The 18934-nt window shown below is 39.5% G+C and overlaps 1 long non-coding RNA gene across 1 annotated transcript in view; it reads right to left on the reverse strand.

Annotated features, from left to right (window-relative positions):
- The window catches only part of LOC131383618 (uncharacterized), a 185062-nt gene extending 172469 nt beyond the window's left edge, over positions 1 to 12593 (reverse strand). The window contains exon 1 of the long non-coding RNA XR_009213777.1: positions 12556 to 12593. This is a non-coding gene — a long non-coding RNA (uncharacterized LOC131383618). The remainder of the gene's footprint in view (positions 1 to 12555) is intronic.
- Between the last annotated feature and the right edge of the window lie 6341 nt (positions 12594 to 18934).

Below are 18934 nucleotides of genomic sequence, written 5' to 3' on the forward strand. Positions count from 1 at the left end.
GACATAGGCGTTTAGGGCTATGAACTTTCCTCTTAACAGCCTTTGCTGTACCCCAAAGGTTTTGATAGCTTGTTTCATTAATGTCATTCTGTTCTAAGAATTTTTTAATTTCCATCTTGATTTTATTTTTGACCCAGTGATCATTCGGGAGCACGTTATTTAATTTCCATATATTTACACGGTTTTGAAGGTCCCTTTTGGAGTTGATTTCCAGCTTTATTCTGCTGTGGTCTGAGAGAGTGTTTGATATAATTTCAATTTTCTTAAATTTATTGACGCTCGTTTTGTGGCCTATTATGTGGTCTATCTTGGAGAAAGTTCCATGCGCTGTTGAATAGAATGTGCATTCTGTGGTTGTTGGATGAAATGTTCTGTATATATCTGTTAAGTCCATTTGTCCCAAGGTATATTTAAATTCATTGCTTCTTTGCTGACTGTCTTGATGACCTGTCTAGTGTTGTCAGTGGAATATTGAAGTCCCCCGCTATTTTTGTGTTGCTGTCTATCTCAATTCTTAGGTCTATTAGTAACTATTTTATAAATTTAGGAGCTCTGGTGTTAAGTGCATATATGTTTAGGATTGTGATATTTTCCTGCTGGACAAGGCCTTTTACCATTATATAATGTCCCTCTTGTCTTTTTTAACTGCTGTTGCTTTAAAGTTTGTTTTGTCTGGTATAAGAATAGCTACCCCTGCTCACTTTTGGTGTCCATTTGCCTGGAATGCCTTTTTCCACCCCTTTAAGTTTATGTGAGTCGTTATGTGCGAGGTGAGTCTATTAAATGCAGCAGATACTTGGTTGATGATTTCTTATCCATTCTGTAGTTCTGTATCTTTTAAGTGGAGCATTTAAGCGATTTACATTTAGTGTTACTGTTGAGATGTGCGGTACCATTCCATTCATTGTGCTATTGTTGCCTGTGTACCTTGTTTTTTTCTTTATTGTTTTTGCTTTTTAAATTGTATTTATGTTTTATAGGTCCTGTGAGATTTATGCTTTAAAGAGGTTCGGTTTTAATCTGTTTCCAAGATTTGTTTCTAAGATTTAGAGCTCCTTTTAGCAGTTTTTGTAGTGGTGAGGCAGGAAAATAAAGTCTGGAGGCAGGGAACATAAGGCCAATTCACACCTCAGCTACAACAGGAAATATCCTCTCCATAGGGCATACACCATGTAAATAACTTTGTAACTTTACTTCATTGTCTTCATTTACATAGGGCATACCCCAAGTAGAGGGTATTTAAATTCACAAAAACTCTGTAACAGGGACTTTTAGCCCCTATGCTCGGCCCGTTCCCACACTGTGGAGTATACTTTCATTTTCAATAAATCCTTTTATTCCTTCCTTGCTTTGTTTGTGCATTTTGTCCAGTTCTTTCTTCAAGATGCCAAGAACCTAGATACCCCCCACCGTTAACATACCTTGGAGAGTCAGCCAGGAGGAAGAGGTAAGCCCAAAATTTGGAATTTATTCTTCTCCTTTCTCCTTTTCCTTTCTGCTCCATACAGGGGAATCTCTTTTCCTTTCCAACCTGGGGCCCTTGGTGGGTAGCGCCTAAACATGGAAGCAACTGCAGGTTTCTGGCCATGGCCAGTGAAACTAAGGGGTTTCCTTGTGGAGAAGCCTGACCGCCACCACCAGTTTGCTTAAGGAACCTGGGTCGCTTTCTTTTTTTTTTTTTCTTCTCTTTCTCTTACAGTCTTGCAGCGACTGTTTTCCACTAGCTCTTTGGAAATTGAGGGCAATTGGTTGGGGTCACTCCCGAGTACTGCCTGAAGGCCTAGAAATGAGTGGGAATAATTGTCCTGCCCAGAAGGGGGAAGGACTATATATATATATTTTTTTCTTTTAATAATCTTTTCCGTGGTCCTTGATCCCTACATGAGGCAAAGATTGGAACAAACTCGTACATGTTTCAGTTTACCTCCTGAATCCTTTTTCAGGTAAATCAGGGATTTCTTCTTGGTTTGGATCCATTGCTGGTGAACTAGTGTGATTTTGGGGTGATGTTAAAGAGCCTTATTTTGTCATATTACCAGAGTTAGTTCTCTGGTTTCTTCTCATTTGGGTAGGCTCTGTCAGAGGGAAGGTCTAGGGCTGAAGGTTGTTGTTCAGATTCTTTTGTCTCATGGGGTGTTCCCCTGATATAGTACTCTCCCGCTTTTCCTACAGATGTGGCTTCCTGAGAGCTGAGCTGCAGTGATTGTTGTCTCTCTTCTGGATCTAGCCACCCAGCAAGTTTACGTGGCTCTGCCCTGGTACCGGGGGTTGTCTGCACAGAGTCTTGTGATGTGAACCATCTGTGGAGTCTCTCAGCCACGGATACCAATGCCTGTTCTGGTGGAGGTGGCAGGGATGTAAAATGGACTCTGTGAGGGTTCTTAGTTTTGGTGGTTTAATGTTTTATTTTTGTGCTGGTAGGCCTCCTGCCAGGAGGTGGCGCTTTCCAGAGAACATCAGCTATGGTAGTATGGAGAGGAACAGGTGGTAGGAAGGGCCCTAGAACTCGCAAGAGTATATGCCTTTTGTCTTCAGTTACCAGGGTGGGTAGGGAAGGACCATCAGGTGGGGGCAGGGCTAGTTATGTCTGAGCTCAGACTCTCCTTGGGCAGGTCTTGCTGAGGCTACTGTGGGGGATGGGGATGAGGTTCTCAGGTCAATAGAGTTGTGTACTTAGGAAGATTATGGCTGCATCTGCTGAGTCATGCAGGTTGTCAGGGAAGTGGAGTAAAGCTGGCAGTCAAGGGCCTCACCCAGCTCTCATGCAATTCAAAGGGCCCCAGTCTCACTCCCACCATGCCCCCTCCAACAGTACCGAGTCTGTTTCCAGGCAGTGGGCAAGCAGGGCTGAGAACTTGCCCCAGGCTACCTGCTTCCCAGCTGTGAAAGAAAAGGGCTTTAGCTTTAGTTCTTCCCCCATCTATGGTGTCTGCACACCAGATTCATGCCCTCCCCTGAGTTCTGGCCAGAAGGCTTCTCGCCCGGTTCAAATTGTTACAAAGTTCAGCTGGAGACTTTCTTCTCCTTGTGCCATTTTCCCCATGCCTGTGGCCACTCTCCCAGAGGTTCCCTTTGGCACCAGGCAAGAATGGCCTGCTTGGGGACCCAGCGAGCTCCCAAGGCCTTTCCCGCTGCTTCCTCTGCCCTTGTATTTTGCTTGGCTCTCTAAGTTGACTCAGCTCCAGGTAAGGTTGGAAACTTCTCCTGCAAACTAGACCTTCAGTTTCCCCAGTGGGGGAGTGTGTTCAGGGACAAACGATCTTCCTTTCCCACTTCCACAGATTGGGCACTCAAAATATTTGGGGTGTCTCCCAGGTCCTGCAGGAGCAGTTTATACTGGTTTATTCCTGCAGTTTTTCTGAAGCTAAAATTCACAATGTGAGCCTCCACACGCTGCTCTGTCCATCCGAGACAGAGATGCAATCTACTTCTGCCTCCTGTCTGCCATGATGATCCTGAATCTGTCTATGTGACTGTTTTTGAACCAGTACTGTGCTGCTTTGGTTATTGTAGCCGTGTAGTATAGTTTGAAGCCGGTAGCATGATGCCTCCAGCTTTGTTCTTTTTGCTTAGGATTGCCTTGGCTATTTGAATTCTTTTTTGGTTTCATATGAATTTTAAAATAGTTTTTTCTAATTCCATGAAGAATATCATTGGTAGCTTGATAAGAACAGCATTGAATCTGTAAATTGCTTTGGGCAATACGGCTATTTTAATGATATCAATTCTTCCTATCCATAAGCATGAAATGTTTTTCTATTTGTTTTGTGTCCTCTCTGATTTCTTTTGAAGAGTGTTTTGTAATTCTCATTGTAGAGATCTTTCACCTCACTAGTTACCTGTATTCCTAGGTATTTTATTCTTTTGGGGGCAATTGTGAATGGGATTGCCTTCTTGATTTGGCTCTCAGCTTGACTGTTGTTGGTGTATAGAAATGTTGGTAATTTTTGTATGTTGATTTTGTATCCAGAAACTTTGCTGAAATTGTTTATCAGCTTAAGGAGCTTTGAGACTATGGGATTTTCTAGATATAGAATCATGTGGTCTGCAGTCAGGGAGAGTTTGACTTCCTCTCTTCCTATTTGGATGTGCTTGATTTCTTTATCTTTCCAGATTGCACTGGCCAGGACTTCCAATACTATGCTAAATAGGATTGGTGAAAGAGGGCATCCTTGTCTTGTGCTGGTTTTCAAGAGGAATGCTTCTGGCTTTTGCCCACTCAGTATGAGGTTAACTGTGGGTTTGTCAAAGACAGCTCTTATTATTTTGATATATGTTCCTTCGGTACCTAGTATGTTGAGAGTTTTTAACATGAAGGGATGTTGAATTTTATCAAAATCCTTTTTTGCATCTATTGAGATAATCATGTGGTTTTTGTCTTTAGTTCTGTTTATGTTATATGACGAATTGCATTTATGATTTGCATAGGTTGAACCAACCTCGTATCCCAGGGTAAAGCCTAGTTGATCATGGTGGATTAGCTTTTTAATGTGCCACTGAATTCAGTTTGCTAGTATTTTGTTGAGGAGTTTTGCATTAATGCTCATCAAGGATATTGGCTTAAAGTTTTCTTTTTTGTTGTTGTGTCTCTACCAGGTTTTAGTATCAGGATGATGCTGGCCTCATAGAATGAGTTAAGGAGGAGTCCCTCCTCCTCAATTTTTGGAATAGTGACAGTAGAAATGGTACCAGCTTTTCTTTGTACATCTGGTAGAATTTGGCTGTGAATCTGTCTGGTCCTGTGCTTTTTTTATTGGTAGGCTATTTATTACTGATTCAATTTCAGAGCTTGTTATTGATCTGGAACAGATATTTCTTAAAAGAAGACATACAAGTGGCCAAGAAATATGTGAAAAACGTTCAACATGACTATTCATCAGGGAAACACAGACAAGACCACAGTGAGATATTATCTCACCATAGTTAGGATGCCAACTATCAAAAAGACAAAAAATAACAAATGCTGGTGAGGATGTGGAGAAAAGGGAATTCAGACACTGTTGGTGAGAATGCAAGCTAATACAGCCACTATGGAGAACAGTATAGCAGTTTCTCAAAAAAACACAAATAGAACCACCATAGGATCCACCAATCCCACTACTGGACATTTACCCAAAGGAAAAGAAACAGTGTATAAAAGAGACATCTGCACTCCAGTGTTTATTGCAGCAGTATTCACAATAGCCAAGATATGGAATCAACATAGGTGTCCAACAACAGATGCATGAATAAAGAAAATGTAGTGTATACACACAATGGAAAACTATTCAGCCATAAAAGGAATGAAATCTTGTCATTTGTGGTAACAAGGATGAAACTGAAGGCCATTATGTTAAGTGACATAAGCCAGGAACATAAACACTGAATGTTCTCACTCATATGTGAAAGCTTAAAGCAGCTCTCATAGACGTAAAAAGTAGAAAAGAGCATACTAGAGGCTTGGAAGGGAAATGGGGAGAGGATGATAGAAAGAGATTGGCTGAAGGAAACAAAATTATGGCTAGATAGGAGAAATATGTTCTAGTGTTCCAAAGCACCATAGAATGACTATAGTTAACAATAATTTATAGTTTTAAATAGCTAAAAGGAGGATATTGCATTTTCCCAAGACAAAAAAAATGGTAAATGCTTGAGATGATGGATACGCTGACTACCCTGATCTGATCACTATACAGATTAGGGACAAGTATTGAAACATCACTAGGTACCACATAAATACATATAATTATTATGTGTCAATTAAATTAATTTTTAAATAAAAAATAAAAGATATACTGATAAGGAAGGAAAATATAAAACTTTGTTTGCAGATGACATAATTATCTATGTAGAAAATCCAAAATAATTCATTTATTAAAACCGAGACCCAAGACGCAATTACAGCAAGGTTTCAGGATGCACGGTGTTAAATCAAATTTAGCCTAAAGCTGCCTCCTTACATATTTTAAGTTCAACCTAAAGGTTTCTCTGTACGTGAACTATAATAAGTAGAGATGTAAACAGACTATAGACTACTTTTGTGCCAATTGCCAAGTTTTGGCCAATCAAATGTGGCCAGCTGTTCAAACTGTGACCAAATAAGGCAAACGCCAAGGTGTAACCAATCCAGCTGTTTCTGTACCTCACTTCCATTTTTTGTACATTATTTTCCTTTTTCATCGATAAATCTTCTACCACGTGGCTGTGCTGGATTCTCTGAGCCCACTTTGGCTCAGGAGGCTGCCTGATTCACAAATTGTTCTTTGCTCAAATAAACCCTTTTAAATTTAATTTGACTGAAGTTTTTTTTTTTTTTTTTTTTTTGAGAAGGAGTCTGGCTCTTTCACCCAGGCTGGAGTGCAGTGGCGCGATCTCGGCTCACTGCAGGCTCCGCCCCCTGGGGTTCACGCCATTCTCCTGCCTCAGCCTCCCACGTAGCTGGGACTACAGGCGCCCACCACCACGCCCAGCTAATTTTTTTTTTGTATTTTTAATAGAGACGGGGTTTCACCGTGTTAGCCAGGATGGTCTCGATCTCCTGACCTCGTGATCTGCCCGCCTCGGCCTCCCAAAGTGCTGGGATTACAGGCATGAGCCACTGCACCCGGCTGAAGTTTTTTTTAACCAATGGTTAATATACAAAAGTTAATCACTTTCCTACATACTTGCATGAACAAGTGGAATTTGAAATTAAAAGCTCAGTACCATTTACATTACCATCCCCTTAAAAATAAAATACTTAAAAATAAATCTACAAAATATCGGCCAGGCACAGTGGCTCACATTGTAATCCCAGCACTGGCCAACATGGTGAAACCCCATTTCTACTAAAAAGACAAAAATTAGCTTGGCATGGTGGCATGTGCCTGTAATCCCAGCTACTCAGGAGGCCAAGGCAGGAGAATTGCTTGAACCCAGGAGGCAGAGATTGCAGTGAGCCAAGATTGTGCCACTGCACTCCAGCCTGGGTGACAGAGCTAAACTCCATCTCAAAAACAAAAAAGAAAGAAAAGAAAAAAATAAATAAATCTAACAAAATATGCACACACTGTATATGAGAAACACCATAAAACTTTGTTTTAAAAAAAAGAATGAAATAAATCGGGAGCTATTCCATGTTCCTGGGTAGAAAGACTCAATATTGTCAAGATGTCAGCTCTTCCCAAATTGATACATAAGTTCAATGTGAGCTTAGTCAAAATTCCAGCAAGTTATTCTGTAGATTCTAAGACACTGATTCTAAAGTTTACATAAAGGGGCAAAGACTCAGAATAGCCAACACAATATTAAATGAGAATAATAAAGTTGCAGGACTGATACTACACTACTATAAAATGAAAGGAATCCAAACAGTGATAGTGGCAAAAAATAGACAAGTAGATGAATGGAACAGAATAGAGAACTCAGAAGTAGACCCGTATAAATATAGTCAACCAGTTTTTGACAAAGAACAAAGGCAATACAATGAAGAAAAAATAATCTTTTCAACAAAAGGTGCTGAAACAACTGGACATTTACATGCAAAAAAAAAATGAATCTAGAAACAAGCCTTACACTCTTCACAAAAATTAACTCAAAATGGATCACAGACCTAAATGTAAAAGGCAAAACTTTAAAACTCCTAGAAGATAACATAGAAGAAAATCCAGACAATCTTGAATTTGGCAATGACCTTTCACATACAACACCAAATGCATAATCTGTGAAAGAAATAACTGATAAATTAGACTTCACTAAAATTAAAAATTTCTACTTAGTGAAAGACAACATGAAGAGGTGAAAAAGACCAGTCATAGACTAGAATAAAATATTTGCAAAGGACGTATCTGATTAAAGACCTTTATCCTAAATATGCAAAATCTTAAAACCACAAGAAAACAACATGATTTAAAAATGGTCGAAAGACCTTAACGGACACACCACCATAAAAGATACGCAGATGGAAAATAAGCATATGAAAAGATACAGCACAATATATATCATCAGACAAATGCATATTAAAACAACAATAAGATACCAACACATACCTGTTAGAATGGCCAAAATCCAGAACACTGACACCACAAAAGACAGATGAGGATATGGAGCAATAGGAACTCTCCTTCATTTCTTGTGGGAATGAAAAATGGTACAACCACTTGGGAAAAACATTTTAGCAGTTTCTTACAAAACTAAAAATACTCTTACAATACAATACAGTAATTGCACTCTTTAGTACTTACCGAAAGGAACTGAACACATATCCACACAAAAACTTGCACATGGATGTTTTTATCAGCTTTATTCATAATTGCCAAAACTTGGAAGTAATTAAGATGCCCTTCAGCAGGTGAATGGATAAACTATGGTACATCCAGGCAATAAAATATTATTCAGCACTAAAAAGAAATGAGCTATCAAGCCATGAAAAGACATGGAGAAAACTTAAATGCACATTACTAAATGAAAAAAAGTTAAACTAGAAAGGCTACATACTGTCTGTTTCCAAGTAGATGAAATTCTGCAAAAGTTAAAACTATAGAACAGTGAAAAGATCCATGGTTTCCAGAAGTAGGGGGTGAGGGAGGAATGAATAGGCAGTGCACAGAGAAGATTTAGGGCAGTGAAAATACTGGATATGGTACTGTAATGGTGGACACATGTCATTATACATTTGTCCAAACCCGTAGAATATAAAACAGCAAGAGTGAACCCTCATGTAAACTACAGACTTTGGGTAACAATTATGTGTCAATGTAGGTTCATCAGTTGTAACAGATGTGCCATTCTGGTGAGGGATGTTGATAATGGGGGAGGCTACGCATGTGTTTAGGCAGGAGGTATGTGGGAAATCTCCATACCTTCCTCTCGGTTTTACTGTAAACCTAAAACTGCTCTAAAAAATAAATTTTTTTCAAAATAAAAAATAATAACTGCCAAACATTTTGCCAAATTTGATAAAAACTATAAACCAACACATCTAATATCTCAACAAACCCCAAGCAGAGGAAACATGAAGAAAACAACATCCAGTCAAAACTATTTATAAACTATCAGTCTAAACCACTGATAAAGAGGCCAGATGCAGTGGCTCATGCCTGTAATCCCAGCACTTTGGGAGGCTGAGGAGGGTGGATCACCTGAGGTCAGGAGTTCAAGACCAGCCTGACCAACATGGTGAAACTCCATCTCTACTAATAACACAAAATTAGCCAGGCATAGTGGCACACACTTGTAATCCCAGCTACTCGGGAGGCTGAGGCAGGAGAATCGCTTGAACAGGGGAGGCGGAGGTTGCAGTGAGCCAAGATCACACCACTGCACTCCAGCCTAGGCAGTAAGAGCAAAACTCTGTCTCAAAAAAAAAATGAATAAATAAATAATAAAAAACTGACAAAGAGAAAATTTTCAAAGTAACACATTACACAGAGAGGAAAAAGAGATGGAAGATAGATGATTTCCCATCAGAAATAGAAAACAAACAGCAAGAGAGACTTAAACGTATTCATATCAACAATCACATTAAGTATAAATAAATGGTCTAAACATTCCAATTAAAAGGCAGAAATTGTCAGATTAGATTTCTAAAAAGCAAAATGCAACTATGTGCTCCCTGTAAGAATCACATTTAAATATATACACATAGGTAGGATAAAATTGAAAGGATGAAAAACAATAAATTATGTTAACATTATTTTCTTTAAAAAACTAAGTGGCTACATTAGTCCCACAAATAAGCAGATAAGAGTAAAAACAGGTAAGATTCAAGACAATACTAGTTTGTAGGACTCAATTTTTATGGTTTATGTCTTTTTTTACACAGTAGATACACAAACAGAAACTCCTACTTTCTTGTATATTCTGCTCTTGGTTTTGAATATTTCTTACTCAGTGCTTCCTTTCTGCATGAACAAACAGCATCAAGAACTGTTCACTGTTACTTATAAGAGAGGTGCAGTGAGCTGCAGCCTTCTTCATCAACTTAATGTAGAAAGTCTCATTTCTAAATATCTTCCTTGGATCTTTTTGCTAAAGGGTACACAATTCTAAGCCACAAGCTTCTGCACTGCCTTGTCTTACTGGAATCCTCTATCAGAAAGGAAGCAAGTACAGAGGGAGAATAAGGCTGAAATCGGCTCTTTTATTAGCTGCCTTATTTATCAGCTAGAGAGACTAACAAGCGTGTATATCAATTTGGGTTCTTTTTTCAAAAGCAAAAGGAGTAAATTCTAGCTAAATTAAGCAAAAAAAGAGTAAGTTTATTGGAAAAATGCAAAGTAGTTTACAGAATCAGAAAAGAATTCCAAAAACCAGTCCTCAGGATGACAACCAGGGCACTCCTGAGGTATGGGAAGGAGCTAGTAACAGACTTTTCAAGGCAAAACAATGGCCCTCCTCAAAGATGCTTACATCCTATTCCCTAGGACCTGTGAATATTTCATATTACATAACAAAGAGTGATTAAGGTTGCAGATGGAATCAAGATTGCTACTCATCTGATCTTAAAGCAGAGAGAGTAGCGTGGATTCCCAGGTGGGCTCAATTTTATCACAAGAGTCTTTAAAAGTGGAAAGGGGAGGCAGGCGAGCAGAGTCAGAGGAGAGGTGATGATGGGAGCAGCATCAGAGAGGGGCACTATGAAAAGATTTCAAAAAGGGGCCAAGGAAAGTAGGAGGCCTCTAGAAGCTGGAAAAGACAAGGAAACAGCTTCTCCTCACAGCCCTGCCAACATCTTAATATTAGCTCTGTGAAACTCCTGTCCAAAGTCTGACCTTCAGAATTATTAATATAAGGCAATATTTATTGTCATGTTTTTGTAAGCCACCAAGTTTGTAGTAAGTTGTTACAGTAGCAATAGAAAACCAGTAAATCAGGATGAATCAACTTCAATCAAATCCTTTGGGTTGTTCAGTACAGAGTCTAAATTCCAGGGAGAATATCGGATTGGCCTAGCCTTGACCACATGACCATTTATTGGGCTGAGAGGGTTGTTATCTTGATTGACAGGGCCACCAAGATGATATACAATGAAAGAAATATTCCTCAAAGCAAAAGCCAAATCAGAGTATGTTACTAGAAGGGGCAATGGGTGCAATATAGGCAAAAACAACAGATGTTTCTACAGTGGAACAGACTTTCATCTTACCCAGAACATTCCCCCACAGGCAACACAGAGATAACCAAAGTTTCACCTGACTTGCCCAAGATTTTACTCCTTAGAAACAAATAAAACTATAACTATCATTAAAAGATCAAATCTGTTCAATAGGTACTTCTCTAAAGAATAATAAGAACCATGAAAAGATACTTAACATTGTAACATCTTTGCATTAGGGAACTGCAAATCAAAATCATAACAAAATAGTACTTCACGCTCATTAGGATGACTATAATCCAAAAGAATAGAAAAGAAAATAACAAGTGTTGGTAGGGATATAGATATAGAGAAACTGGAGCTCTCTTGCCTTGCTGGGGGGCATGTAAAATGATTCTGCCGCTTTGGAAAACAGTTTGGTGGCTCCTCAAAAAGTTAAACATATAATCCAACAATTCCACTTCTAGGTATATACCCAAAAGAATTGAAAGCAGAGTCTAGTACACCAACGTTCATAGCAGCTTCATTCACATTAAGCCAAAGGTGGAAGCAGCCCAAATGTCTACCGATGGATGAGTTGATACACAAAATGTGGTATATATACACAATGGAATATTATGCAGCCATAAGAAGAAATGAAGGTCTGATGAAGCCAGACACAAAAGGGCAAATATTGTATGATTCCAGTTGCATTAGGTACCCAGAATAGTCAAATGCATAGAGACAGAATATAGCATAGAGGTGAACAGGGGCCTGGGGATGGGGGAAATATGGACTTTTTGCTTTGGGTAAAAAGGTTTTTTTTGTGATGATGAAAAAGTTCCAGAAACGGATAGTAGTGATGTTTGCACAACATTGTAAATGTACTTAATACCATTGAATTATACACTTGAAGGTGGTTTTCAAAATCAAATCTGCATGGCTTATAAACGATTTCATTCATTTAATTATCAAACGTGTATTGAATGCCTCTACTAAATACTGGAGGTATGGTGGAAAGCAAGACAGGCTTAGTCTGTCCCCTAGAAGAGAAGGCAAGTCAAGTTTCCAGGGTGCAAATCTGTGTGTGTCAGCGGGACCTGTACGATGCAAGAGGATGAATGTGACTGGAACACTCAGATATTTAGGGAGAATATTGCAAGGAATTTTAGGTGTGTCCTACTGGTCAATGATTAGTCACTGTCCTCTGCATTCCTTTAAAGAAACACTCCTTCATTAGACTGCATGCTCCTGTGAACTCCAAGTTTCTTTTCAAAGAATCAGTATGTCACTATGTTCAGCTCTCTCTCTTTTTTTTTTTTATACTTTAAGTTTTATTCTTTGATTCTCCATTTTAAAGTTTAACTTCCTGGTTCTCTTCACCCCCTTGCCTCTAGTTTCAGTAAATAACTTTCCCGCCAGTTCTAATCAGTAGTTCACATCTGTTCCCCTGGTCACTTGCTCTGACCTGAATCATCCTGAGTTACCCGTTCTGTAACCACCCCTCCCGCCAAACTACTCACCCTGCCACTCCAGGTCATACCCCTGCTCTCTTTAAAATAGCCAGTCGGAATTAGCTTAGACTGTGCACTCCAACCCTAGCCAATACTGGAACGACACAGCAGTAGGGGCTACCTGCGTCAGGAATAAGAACCCCCTCCCCTCCCTTGTCCAAGTGCGCACTTGCCATTACTCCATCCACGAGTTGCACCCTTCTCCAGAAGTAAAACTTGCCTTGCTGAGAAAATTAAATTTATGTTCGAGTGCTATTTCTTCGCCACACAGAGGAACAAGCATTTTGTTTCTAACACTCCTTAAAATCAGAGTAGGCTTCTGCTACTTTGTATCCACCATGATGTGCTTTGCACAGTAGGTGCTCAGTACCTGTTTTAGAATTGGATTTGGAAGGCTGAAATGGGAGGATCACTTGAGCTCAGGAGTTGGACACCAGCCTGGGCAACATGGTAAAACCCTGTCTCCACCAAAAATACAAAAATTAGCCAGGTATGGTGTGCACCTGTAGTCTCAGCTACTCAGGAGGCTGAGGTGGGAGGATCCCTTGAGCCTGGGAGGTGGAGGTTGCAGTGAGCTGTGGTCAAGCCACCACACTCCAGTCTGGGCAATGGAGCAAGACCCTGTCTCAAAAAAAAAAAAAAAAAAAAAGAATTGGATTTAATTTCCAACTAGAATCATTGGGGAGGGAAAGGGAAAAACTTTCAAACGTGAAAAATTTTTTGAAGTACTAGATTCTAACACTTCTGATTTGCTGGACTTCCACCCTACATATGTACCAAGGGTCCTCATGTGTTTTACTCCCTAGGCTGAGACTATTTGAGGAGAACATGGAGATCTTCATTCCATTTGGCAGCCCACTTCCTAACTGTTCCTCAAACATGACTCATGAGCAGCAGAACTTTTTTTTGCTCCTGGCAAAATGACCCTCTAGGTACTTCAGTGAAGAGATCTCTAATTAGATTCTCTCTTAACAGTCCTTGTAAAGTTGGAGAGGGCTCACCAAGTAATTGGAAAAGTAGTTTAGACTCACAAAGGAAAATAGATGAGACATGTTTTTACAGTGTGCCTCTCAAGTCCAGCTGACTAACTTGCAGTAATTTTCTATTATTGTTTTAGTCTGGGTTTTCCTACTGGTTGAATTTAACTGAATGGGACAAACGAAATGAATGGCAAAGATGCATCATTTACTCTGGGAACCCTGCCTTTAATACTGTTTAATAATTTAATTTGTAGATGGTTAAATTATGTAAATTCCAAGAGGTGTAAAAGGTTCTGAAACTTTTGCTTCTACTGGGCTTCTTAACCCAAAGAATCAAAGGAGGCCGGGCGCGGTGGCTCAAGCCTGTAATCCCAGCACTTTGGGAGGCCGAGGGGGGCGGATCACGAGGTCAGGAGATCGAGACCATTCTGGCTAACACGGTGAAACCCCGTCTCTACTAAAAATACAAAAAATTAGCCGGGCGTGTTGGCGGGCGCCTGTAGTCCCAGGTACTCGGGAGGCTGAGGCAGGAGAATGGCGTGAACCCGGGAGGCGGAGCTTGCAGTGAGCCAAGATCGTGCCACTGCGCTCCAGCCTGGGGGACAGAGAAAGACTCCGTCTCAAAAAAAAAAGAATCAAAGGAAAGTTTTGTGACACAAATGACAATGACTTTGTGCATTTGTTGTTGCTGTTGTTCTTCAACAAGGTACTAAGAGGCCAGCCATTTCCACAGTTTGCAGATATCAAATATGAATAATAACAGGAAAGCCCACATTCCTCTGATGTAGAAATAAATAGAAAGTGTGTAAGTCTTTCTACCTCTGCTCCATGTCTATTTCCTGATGGGCTGACTAGTTGGAGAGCAATCTCTCTGGAGCAGCTAGACTGACAAACTGAAAAAAAATTAGTTGCTTTTATTTGTTTACACATTTTGCCATGGGAGTTTCCAGCAAGCATGTACAATAATAACTTGATAAGCAAATTATACACTACATCTTATTTCAATTTCTTCTAAATAAGTTCAACAGAGGAGCTTTCCTTGTTATCCTAAAATCATAAAATGGTAAAACATTCATTTCTGGTATACTCTTTGCTTTCTTTTATTATTTTGTGAGACAATGGCACTTTGTTTTCACAGATGTGACTGAAATATCCTGGCACAGTTGCAAATCAGATTCAGACCAACTAGTTGTAAAACAAATAGCCAGATGATAGAATGTGTTATTAAGTATTTATGAAGTAATCTGGGAGAACACACAGCTGGTCCCCTGCTCCTTAATAGATGGAAGAGTTGTCAGTATATTTCACTGATTGATTACATGAATTTCCTTGTTACAATGGTGTATTAAAAAAAACAGGATTCTAATCACCTGATGCCTTTTCTCTCAATAACTGTCTTTCTGGAATAAAAAGGGTGCCTATTTTCCTACTAACAGCAGAAACAGCATTTGTTCCAGAGAAATTCTAAATAGACATATATTCAAATATAGATTGTAATCTAGAATTACTTACATCTGCCTCACTAAGAACTTTGAAATGAATCATGTTGTCAGTAAGTCACTATATGTAAGTCATAGATCTAGCTATTCTTTAATATACTGGGAAGATATCTTTAGATTTTTCTCAAAAAAAAAAAGTCAGCTTGTTTTCCCTGAAGTACTGCATAAGCTCAAATGAATGAACAGAATTACATAAGCGTTTTCAGATAAATTTACTTTGAAGCCGAGAATATGTCCAAAACATGTTAGTCCAAAGCTGAACAGTATTGGAAAGTTCCAGTGATTATAAATAGAATTTCTAAATTGAAAATGTCATTTCAGCCTTCTTCTCCACCTCACTGCTGTGATTCTAATAATTGCTCTTGTTGCCTTAATTTCCTTTAGTACAGCATGACCATTTCCTAGAATTATTGAGTACCGTGTGATCTTTTTCAGTTATATTCAGTAGCGTCATAAAGATTATCTGGTAGGGAAAAACACATATTCATAATATGAATAACTTTGCATAGGTGACCTTTAAAACCACTGGTTAGCTTTCTAAGACACCAACACCCACAGTAGCAACGTTATCCTTGAAGCCACTTGAGGGTTCATTCCAGTGGTCATTTTCCCTTGCACCCTGGTATAATCTGCACAGTAGTATCAAGGTGGGCAATCTACAACCACAATTATTACAAGTATTAATTATTCTGAGGTACTGCTATGAAAATTTAAATTTAGATTTGAAATTTAGGACCTAGATTGGGACCATAAAAATAATCAAGTCAAGCCATTTCTTTTAGCAAAGCCACAAGTGAAGATACACAACGTTCTCAAAACCCCAGGGCTACTTGGTTGCAGAGCTTAGAATAGAACAGGCATCTCCTACATCCAAGGTCAGTGTTAAACAGGCTACAACTGATGGTTTTGACTGACACTTATAGAATAAATTATCCTGGAAATATTCTTCTACCATGACTATAGTATCAGCCTGAGTATACAGTAAAAACAAACACACAACTATATGCTTAAATCACCGAGAAACAAGAATGGAAAAGATTCATTGTTTACTTCTTGTCAGCCTGAATTTTTATTATAGAAATACAGAAATGCTCATTAATAATTTCTACACACTAAGTAAACCCCAAAAACAGACCAAACAGCTGGTATTTAAGTCTGTTGCTATGTGTCTCTGAATAAGAAATGAGGACTTTTGAGTTGAATAACATAAAAGGATTTGTCTGAAAAGTCTGAGCCCTTTTACTTCACCTAGAAAGGAGGCCAGTATTACACATCTATGGGAAAAATAAAAGTAAAAAAATTACACAGGAATAAAACACAGTAATCTCTTCTTCCTCAAAACTACACCAGTCAATAAAGAGTTCTCCTTTGGGTATATTTTCAGAGGATTTTAAGAACCTGCAGCACGAGAACAGGACCAAGCAGGTTTGAATAATTCATTTAAATAAAATCTGTGTACCCACTAATTCTCAGCAATACCTATGGGATCATTTGTATTTCCAAGTGCTCTAAGTTCATGTGGCCATAACACAATGCTCATTTATTTATTATGGCCTCATCTGTTTTTAATTCTCCAGGTTTATGCTCTCAGGAACAATGCCAATATCCTATTCTTTTCTAAAAATTAACTTCCCTTTTTCCCATTTCTTAAAAGATGTCTTTACTCATTCATTTTTTGCAAATATTAACACCATCCAGCATTCTCTTCTTCATCAGCCCAATTCTTTAGCTCCAAATACATATTTTTCCATCAGAAAATATACCTGTTTCCTCTCAAGGCCACCCCTGGTCTCCTGTCACCTCCCCCTCCCTGCCTTCTCACCATCTTCACCTTCTGTTCATTCATTCAACAAATATTTCTCTTCAATCACTCCGTAGGTTCTTGCCCCTCAGCCCAAAAATATGTACTGGTTGTTCCTGAATGGAACAAAATCTTTACTTGATGCTAATGCCTTTTCAGGTTCTTTTTCAGTTGCTAACTTTGCCAGGCAAACTGAATATATCTACAAAAAAGTATATTATAATAGAATGCTTCAGGTCAGGGGGAAGTGTTCAAAATACATTGTATTTTAAAAGCAAACACAAAAGAGTATAGATAGCATGATTCCAATTTGTGAGAAATGTGTGTTTGCAAAGGAAAAGGCATAAAACAGTGTGAACACATATATAAGCAAAAAGAGATAGGTTCTCTGAGTAATAAAATTACATTTGATTTTTATTTCCTTTTTTGTGTATTTTCTAAATTTTCAGAATTTTATCCTATGAATACATAATATTTTTAAATTGAAAAACCTTGAAATGAATGCTATTGATGGATTTGCTGAATGAACCTCTGTGCTCTGGTTTGATTCACAAGGCATCGGGACTCTCAAGGGCACTTTTATCTGCAAGGAATCTGCAATTCCAGGTGATACAGTTTGGATATTTGTCCCCTTCCAAATCTCATGTTGAATTGCAATCCCCAAGGCTGGACATGGAGCCTAGTGGGAGATGTTTGAATTATGGGGGCGGATGCATCATGGCCTGGTGCTGTCTTCATGATAGTGAGTTCTTGTGGTCATTTAAAAGTGTGTGGCACCCTCTCCCCACTCTTGCTCCTGCTTTAGCCATGTGATGTGTCTGCTTCCACTTCACCTTCTGCGTAAAACCTCCCTGAGGCCTCCCGAGAAGCTGAGCAGATGCTAGTGTCATGCTTCCTGTATTGTCTGCAGAACTTTAAACCTCTTTTCTTTATAAATTCCCCAGCATCAGGTATTCCTTTATAGCAGTGCAAGGATACTCTAATATACTAGGTCCTTCCCTTCTGTCCTCACCTCTCCTTCTCTCTCACCAAGAGAGGACTCGTCTCTCTCTCTCTCTCTCTCATCTCAAATGGAGATGTCCCCAACTATACTGTCCTCCATTCTGCTCCTGTCACTCTTCATTGACCTGTAAAGAATGACAGAATTCTTTCCTTATAACTTCAGCTATGACTTCTATACAGATCCATTCTAAACATTCATTTCCAGCCTTTCGCTGGATATTCCTCTTGAATGCTTCATTCAGCATTACCTCAAATTCAACCTTCCAAAAATCTACTTCATCACTCCCCTCTCTTCCCAACCCAGTTCTTCTCTTAACCTTCCCTGCTTGTGCCGATGGCATCATTCATCTCCCGAAGATTATCGTTGAGGCTGCTTCCTTTTCCCTGTGTATTTTGCCAAGTGTTACGGATTTTTCTGTTCCTCTTTTGAACAGTCTTTTATGCCTTTCCTTCCATTGCCACTGCCACTATCTCAACTTGGGCCCTTCTCACTTTGTGCTTGGACTACTGAAATCAGTCTTCTTACTATTCTCAACACTACACCTTCTGCTTGCTGTCTCCCAAACACAAGTTGTTTCTCTCATTGGACTCCACGTCACCAGAAAGCTGGTGATAGTTCCTACAACATCACATGAAATCTGGTTAAGAAGGCAGAATCCGGCCGGGCGTGGTGGCTCACGCCTGTAATCCCAGCACTTTGGGAGGCAGAGGCGGGCAGATCACGAGGTCAGGAGATCGAGCCCATCCTGGCTAACACGGTGAAACCCCGTCTCTACTAAAAATACAAAAGATTAGCTGGGCGTGGTGGCAGGCGCCTGTAGTCCCAGGTACTCGGGAGGCTGAGGCAGGAGAATGGCGTGAACCCGGGAGGCGGAGCTTGCAGTGAGCCGAGATTGCGCCACTGCACTCCAGCCTGGGCGACAAAAAAAAAAAAAAAAAGAATGCAGAATCCACTCCATCCTCTGGTACAGCCTCTGCATTTTAACAAGCCTGCTAGGCAATTCATGCATCCATTGATGTTTGAAAAGCACTGGTTTGTTTGTACATTGATGCCCCCCTTCTAAAGAATCTTTTCTTATCCAGCCATATTCTCCCAGCTCAGAGCT

The sequence above is a fragment of the Hylobates moloch genome, unplaced genomic scaffold (assembly GCF_009828535.3).
Source record: "Hylobates moloch isolate HMO894 unplaced genomic scaffold, HMol_V3 SCAFFOLD_5, whole genome shotgun sequence".
Classification (NCBI taxonomy): domain Eukaryota; kingdom Metazoa; phylum Chordata; class Mammalia; order Primates; family Hylobatidae; genus Hylobates; species Hylobates moloch.